The sequence below is a fragment of the Nannospalax galili genome, unplaced genomic scaffold (assembly GCF_000622305.1).
Source record: "Nannospalax galili isolate Female #2095 unplaced genomic scaffold, S.galili_v1.0 scaffold668, whole genome shotgun sequence".
NCBI lineage: Eukaryota > Metazoa > Chordata > Mammalia > Rodentia > Spalacidae > Nannospalax > Nannospalax galili.
The window spans coordinates 1,512,739-1,518,546 of NW_008358090.1; the positions used below are offsets into that span (position 1 = coordinate 1,512,739).

The following is a 5,808-nucleotide window of genomic DNA, read 5'->3' on the forward strand; positions in this document are numbered from 1 at the left end:
TTGTATTTTTGAGACAGGGTCTCCCTGTAGCCCCAGCTGTCCTGGAACTCACTATGTAGACCAGGCTGGCCTCAAACTCACAAAGATCCGCCTGCCTCTGCCTCCCAAGTGCTGGAATTAAAGGCTTGCGCCACCAAGCCTGGCTGAAAAGAAGGATTCTTACTGAACTAAGAAGAAAGACTGGAGGCTAGAGAGGTGGCTTAGTGTTTAAGAGCACTGGCTGTTCTTGCAGAAGACCCAGGTTTTAATCCCAGCGCCCACATAGCAGCTAACAACCATCCATAACTCCTGTTCCAGGGTCAAATGCCCTCTTCTGTCCTCCATGGGCACTGCTCGATAGGGTACACTTATACACATGCAGGTAGAACACTCATACACATAAAATAAAAATAAATAAATAAAGCCAGGCGTGCTGGCACATGCCTTTAATCCCAGCACTCGGGAGGCAGAGGCAGGCGAGTTCAAGGCCAGCTGGTCTACACAGTGAGTTCCAGGACAGCTGGGGCTACAGGGAGACCCTGTCTCAAAAAGACAAAAATAAATAGCACAGGCCTTTAATCCCAGCATTTGAGAGGCAGAGGTAGGCAAATCTCTATATGAATTTAAGGCCAGCCTGGTCTGCATAGTGAGCTCCAGGCCAGCTGAAGCTACAGGGAGACTCTGTGTCAGAGAGAGAGAGAGAGAGAGAGAGATCGCTCAGCAGTTAAGAACACTGGCTGTTCTTGCAGAAGACCTGGGTTCGAATCCCAGCACCCGAATGGCAGCTAACAACTGTCCATATCTCCAGTTCCAGGGGATCCGAGGGCCTCTTCTGTTCTCCAAGGGCATTGCAGGACACGGGCATTGCAGGACATAGTACATATACCTACATGCAGGCAATACAGGAATACAGATAAAATAAAAAGTAATTTTAAAAAAAAGGGCTGGAGAAATGGCTCAGCAGTTAAGAGCACTGACTGCTCTTGCAAAGGACCTGGGTTCAATTCCCAGCACCCACATGGTTGCTACAAACTGTCCTTAAGTCCAGGTCCAGGGGAATCCGAAGCCCTCTTCTAACCTCTGTGGTATTGCACAACACGGGTGCACTCACATACATGCAGGCAATACACTCATACACAAAAATAAGAAAGATGAAGTGTTAATTTAATGTTTGTCATTTTCCATAATCCAGAATCAGTTTAAAACTCTAGCCTTTTGGCCAGGCGTGGTGGCGCACACCTTTAATCCTAGCACTTGGGAGGCAGAGGCAGGCTGATCTCTGTGAGTTCAAGGCCAGCCTTGTCGCCATAGCGAATCCAGGTCAGCTAGGGTTACAGGAAGACCCTGTCTCAAAAAGACCAAAAAAAGAACCTTTTTTCCCCACCATTTCTCTAAAATATTTCCATTTGTGGGACTAGAGAGGTGGCTCAGCAGTTAAGAACACTGGCTGCTCTTGTAGAGGACCAATGTTCAGTTCCCAGCACCCATGCCAAGTGGCTCACAATCCCCTATAACTCCAACTCCAGAGGATTTGATGCCTACTTCTGCCCTCTGCAGGCACCCATATGCACTTGTGCATACACACACACACACACACACACACACACACACACACACACACACAGAGAGTAAAAATTAAATCCAGGCTTGATGGTGCACGCCTTTAATCCCAGCACTCAGGAGGTAAAGCCAGGCAGCCAGGCAGATCATTATAAGATCGAAGGCAGCCTGGGCTACATAGCAAGTTCCAGACCAGCCAGGGTTACAGGGAGACCTTGTCTCAAAAAGACCAAAAAAAATTTTTTTTATTTAAATATGCCCATTTGAGACTGGGACTGTAGTTCAATGGTAGACAAATTTCCTAGCATGCCTAAGACCCTAGGATTGATTCCTAGCACTGCAAAATGAACAAAAAAATAAACAAGTTAAATATATTTATTCTCCATATATAAATAAACATATATATGCAGTACTGTCCCAGTGCTGAGGCTGAAGCTCAGTGGTAGAGTGCTTGTCTAACACGTGGGAGGCTCTGGGATTAATCCCTAATACGGAAAAAAGTGAACTCATTTAAAAATTTGTTAATGTTTTATTTATTTACTCTGTGTGTATATGCTTGTGTGGCATGGATGTGTGTGGAGGTCACAGGACAACTTGTAGGAGTCGGTTCTCTTCTCCCATTATGTGGGTCCTAGGGATTGAACTTATGTCATTAGGCTTGGCAGTAAGGGATTTTACTCACCTCACTGGCCCAAAAGGGTTTTGGAGAATACTTGAGGTAAACTTTCTTGAGTTTAAAACAAGGGAGGGCCCCCTCATTTCCAGAGTCTGCTTTTAACAAGTTTAAACAACACATGACAATTTTTTTTGGTCTTTTTGAGACAGGGTCTCCCTGTAGCCCCAGATGTCCTGGAACTCGCTATGTAGACCAGGCTGGCCTTGAACTCACAAAGATCTACCTGCCTCTGCCTCCCAAGTGCTGGGATTAAAGACGCCCGGCTCTAACACATGACAATTTATAACTATAATGTGTACATATGGTACTTGTGATTTCATCATTAGTTCTGGGAAATATTTATAAGAGCTACCTTGAATGAAGCCACTGTATCGTCATGGATGAGTTGTGACCCAGTTTGCTTATCTGGAAGATGACTTCAGGCAGGGAATAATCATGCTTAGGGCCTAGGGTATAGCTCAGTGGTAGAGTGTATGTGCATCGTGCACAAAGAATTCCATTCCCAGCACATTACAAAAGAAAATAAAAACGATATGCTTGGGAAAAGCCAAGTGCACAACAGTTTTCCCTCTTCTGGGTCCAGATCTCAGGCCCTGTTCTTTGTTGGGTTTATTTACATGATGAGGAACTTGACATGATCCTTGATAACTATATTCATATTTTGGCAGTGAGGGACCTTTAAGTGCAAAAGACTGTTGGGAGCTATTAATATAAGCGCAGCCATTATGTACATTGAGCTGTGGCAGGCTTGCTTGTTTACTTAGAGTTTGTGTTTTGCACACCAGAACCTAATCTGCCAAGTCAGGAGGAATGTGTTTATAACTTAGGGAAGATGGTTAAATGGTGGAGTTCACAAGTATTTGACCACTCCTTGACCTTCAGATACAGGTGGGAAAAACAGCTGTTGAAGCTAATTGAGTTAAGCAAACGGTGGCTAGCGCTGATGTTCTACTGTATAAAAAGGCGGAGCTAAAATAAACCAGGGCTGCAGTCTCTGCTGACAGTCCTCCCAAGTGTCTTTTCTCTGTCTCTTGTTTTTTCTTTTAATCCTCACTCCCTCTTTCAGGTACTGTCCATCTTGGCCGGCTGGCACTGGCAGAAGACTTACTTGGATCTTTTAAATTATTACTGAGAAAAGGGTGATAGATTATTTCTCAATGTGCTTAATTTTGGTGTGCAGTTATCAGAACTCTTTTTTAATTTTTTAAAAGTTTATTTATTGCCAGGCGTGGTGGAGCACGCCTGTAGTCCCAGCACTTGGGAGGCAGAGGCAGGCAGATCTCTGTGAGTTCAAGGCCAGCCTGGTCTACATAGTTCCAGGACAGCTCTGGCTACAGGGAGACCCCATCTCAAAAAGACCAAAAAAAAGTTTATTTTATGTGTATGAGTGTTTTGCCTGCATTATATATATATATATATATATATGTGCATCTGTGCATGCAATGCCCTAAGAGGCCGGAAGAGGATGTTGAATTCCCTGGAACTGGAGTTATGGATGGTTGTTAGCTGCCATATGGGTTCTAGGAACCAAACCTGGGTCCTCTGCAACAGCAGCAAGTGTTTTTAACTGTTGAGCCATCCCTCCAACCTAGAGTTCTCTTATATTAACTTTTTATTCAACAATTGTCTGAAATGAAAAAAATTAATGGAATTTAGTAGAAGTTATTGTGTATGATAGAAATTAAGTCAGACTGTCTGTTCAAAAGCTCACCTTTGCCATTAAGTAGCTATGTCACTCATAACTCTGAACCTCATTTTCCTTACCTGTCAAAGGTTTGGTCAGACCCACTATGATGAAAATAAGTACAAAAGTGCACATCCTGTGGGAATTATGGCTTGTCTTCATCATCCCTCTTCCTAGACCAGAGCTTTTTGAGAGAACGGTCACCCAGAATCCCCGCATTGCTAATGTCTAATGTAGTGTCTAACTGGTGTCTGCTGGGAGAATCAGTTAACAATTGTGCTGTGGAACGCTGTCCTCTGGGCATTGCATGACTATTTTCATCTTAATCAGCAGCTGTGATTACCTATACTCAGGAAACCCTCACAAGATCAGGCCCGTGGAGTCCTATTGTAGAAATGGAGAATAGTCATCAGACCCTTACATGGAGAGCCCAGCTATTCTCGCCTCTACCCTCCTCTCAACTGTATGTAATTCTGCCCCAGCTGTATATGATCTTGGGAAGTTGTAGAGTGTTTACAAGATGAAAGGTTAACTGAAGTGGGGACTCGATCTATGCATCTTTCCTGAGGAGGTTTTCGCCCATGCTGGTGTGGGACTTTTCAGTGACGGCTATTTTGAGGCCACCTACACTTCTGTAAGTAAACCCCATACTCATACTCCTATAAACTCATTACCCAGTAAACTCTTTGATTCACCAAGATAGACTTGAATAAAATCCTTAATCTGTTGGTGCTCTATCTGGAGTAAATGTCTGTTCATATCTTTCCAATAAAAGTAATGCAACAAATTGCAAATAATTTTGGATTGTAGAACATGACCGAGCCTTGAAAAAGGGCAAGAATGCTGTATTCCTCCAGTACATACAGGAGCTACGATGGGATCCAGGCAGGAATGTATTACAGAGCTTGGTTCTCATTTTAACCCTGCATTTGATTTGCTGTATGATCTTAGCAGTCATTTAATTCCTCCAGAACCTTAAAATGATTGTAAAATAAATATAAGTGACGGATGGGAAAATAAGAAAAGCTATACTCCGTTGACAACCATGACTGAAATGTGTCTCATGATACCATACCTGTTGACTGGCTTTGCCATTCTCCTCTTTCAGAGCACATTTCTCTAAAGTAGATATTTCATTACACAAAAGAAGCACACAAGTGCCACTGAAGACAGACAAGTTTCCTCAAGGATCAATTTATCTTCCAGCTCTCTTTTTATGGGTCCAGTGGAGACAGTGCAGGGCCCCATAGCCTGAGGGTCTTCTGTGAGTATTCCTAACGTCCATGCAGGGGGACACTCATGAAACCTTTTTGTTTGTATTGATTTCCTGACTTTTATGGAACACCACGAATTTTCATGTCATCCTTTCACAGGGGCCATGCTAATCTTCTCTGTATCATTCCAATTTTAATATATGTGCTGCTGAATCGAGCACTGATTTCATGACTTTTTAAAATATTAGTTTATTTTAATTTATGTATGTGAGTGCACCCGTGTCCTGCAATACTACCTCAGAGGTCAGAAGAGGGTGTCGGATTCCCCTGGAACTGGAGTTAAGGATGGTTTGTAGCTACCACGTGGGTGCTGGGAATCGAACCTGGATCCTCTGCAAGAACAGTCAGGGCTCTTAACTGCTGAGTCATCTCTCCAGCCCAATTTCCTGACTTTTTAAAGACAAGTCTTGGTATGTAACCTAGGCTGGCTTTGAACTCATCATCCTCCACCCTTAGTATCCTGGGTGCTGAGATTTCAGATGGGTGCCACCACGTCAGCCATTTTCTGACACCTTAAGCATATTTCTTTTCTTCCTCATTTTTGTTCTCAGCTGGTTAGTAAAAACCCAGAACTAGGGATGTAGCTCATTTGGCTTGCCTAACTTGCACAAAACCCTGGGTCCAATCCCTAGCAT

At 43.5% G+C, this 5,808-nt stretch overlaps 1 non-coding gene across 1 annotated transcript; it reads right to left on the bottom strand.

The window, feature by feature from the left end:
• Positions 1-5,227: 5,227 nt before the first annotated feature.
• On the bottom strand, positions 5,228-5,334 carry LOC115068131. The gene has a single exon (XR_003847509.1). It is a non-coding gene; the product is annotated as a U6 spliceosomal RNA (small nuclear RNA).
• Positions 5,335-5,808: the final 474 nt, after the last annotated feature.